The sequence below is a fragment of the Ochotona princeps genome, unplaced genomic scaffold (genome assembly GCF_030435755.1).
Source record: "Ochotona princeps isolate mOchPri1 unplaced genomic scaffold, mOchPri1.hap1 HAP1_SCAFFOLD_4207, whole genome shotgun sequence".
Lineage (NCBI taxonomy): Eukaryota > Metazoa > Chordata > Mammalia > Lagomorpha > Ochotonidae > Ochotona > Ochotona princeps.
In genome coordinates, this window is record NW_026699301.1 from 7,143 (window position 1) to 8,797 (window position 1,655).

General features: G+C 43.5%; 1 pseudogene; it reads right to left on the reverse strand.

Moving 5' to 3' along the window:
* Positions 1 to 222: 222 nt before the first annotated feature.
* On the reverse strand, positions 223 to 954 carry LOC131479193 (cyclin-dependent kinase 1-like; annotated as a pseudogene).
* Between the last annotated feature and the right edge of the window lie 701 nt (positions 955 to 1,655).

Below are 1,655 nucleotides of genomic sequence, written 5' to 3' on the forward strand. Positions count from 1 at the left end.
CGATGCTGGGAACCTGGAACCTCTTCCGGGTCTCCCATGTGGGTGCAGGGTCCCAAAGCTTTGGGCTGTCTTCGACTGCTTTCCCAGGCCACAGGCAGGGAGCTGGATGGGAAGTGGAGCTGCCGGGATTAGAACCGGCGCCCATATGGGATCCCGGGACGTTCATGGCGAGGACTTAAGCCGTTAGGCCACGCCGCTGGGCCCTAGAACAGGTATTCTTACAGTCCTGTAACAACTCCACTGCTGGGCTGGCGTCATTGCTGGGAGTCCTGGAGAATGGATAAGGTCCTAAATCTCCATGAAAATGTGGTTTCTTAGTTGTTGATTCTGCAAATATGGTGCCTATCCCAAACACCAACTGGGCTTGAGTAATGAGCCGGCTGCAGCTCCCCTTCCCCTCAGAGCGCTGCATCCTCTTGTGTGCACACTGCCACAGGTGTGACAAAAGTTCTGATGAGGGCCACACCAGCTAGTTTAATAGCTGCTTTGTGATCAATCAATAAATATTTGTCTTTGTGAACAACTCTTCTAAAGTGACAAAACACAATTCCCTTTTGATACAATAACTCTTAAATAATAAGGAATCCATAAACTGACCAGGAGGGGTTGAATCCAATATTTCTTGATATATAAAAAAGGAATTCAATGATGAGCTATAAGCTGCAATCCTACATTAGTACAGCTTGAATACGGACTATATTTGGATGGTGAGGTTCTTTTAATAAAGAAATTTCCAAGATTGCAGCATTAGGAACCCCTCCCTCCTCATTTTCAAGGTCACACCTTGACCTTCAATGCTGTCTATGCTTACACATCCACATGCACGACTCTGGCATCTTCTCCAGCTCTCTCCATCTTGGTAGAGTCCTCCATGGTTAATTGGGAAGTTTGGTCGGGCCCAGCTAATTACCTCCTCCATGGCAGCTGCAGGGCCAGATGCCACATCTGCAACATGCTTCGCTTAACTTCCCAGGCCAGCCTGGACACTAAGAACTGTTATTATTATTTTATTGTATTTCCATTTATGCTATGACTTTTTTCATAATGTGTTCTTACCTTAAATATTTGGCTTAATTCATTTTAGGGCTTAAATTATATTCTCAAACAATCATGTGGTTTCCTTTTTCACTTTATTTTCATCAAGCTTCAATATCAAGATTACTCTAGCCTCCAGTTGTTTTTGTCGTTGTTGTTGTGTTTTAGCAAGTAATTTAGGAGCTCCTGGCTAAGGAGCAGCTCAGCTCTGATCATTGTGCTCACTTGGGGAGTGAACTCGTAGATGAAGATCTTTTTCTTTGTCGCTCCTTCTTACTGTAAATCTGCCTTTCCAATAAGATAAAAAAAAGAAAAATCTTTAAACAGAAAGTGCAGGTTCTTTCTGCCTTAATTTTCAATATCATGCGCCCCCTGGTGGCCTCCCTGCTCAGCCCTGGTGCTCCGCTGTGCAGCAGCAGAGCCGCCACCTAGGCTCCGAGTGGTACACACAGCTAACATCCTTTTCAAATTGTGGCTATTGAGGTATTACCTTTTTCTTTTCCCTCAAATTAACAATGGTGATATGTGATTTCCCAAAATAGGATCCACCTAAGATTATGGAAAAATATTATGGACTTAATACTGTAATGTGACGTATTATTTTAGGGATTTTTAAAGAT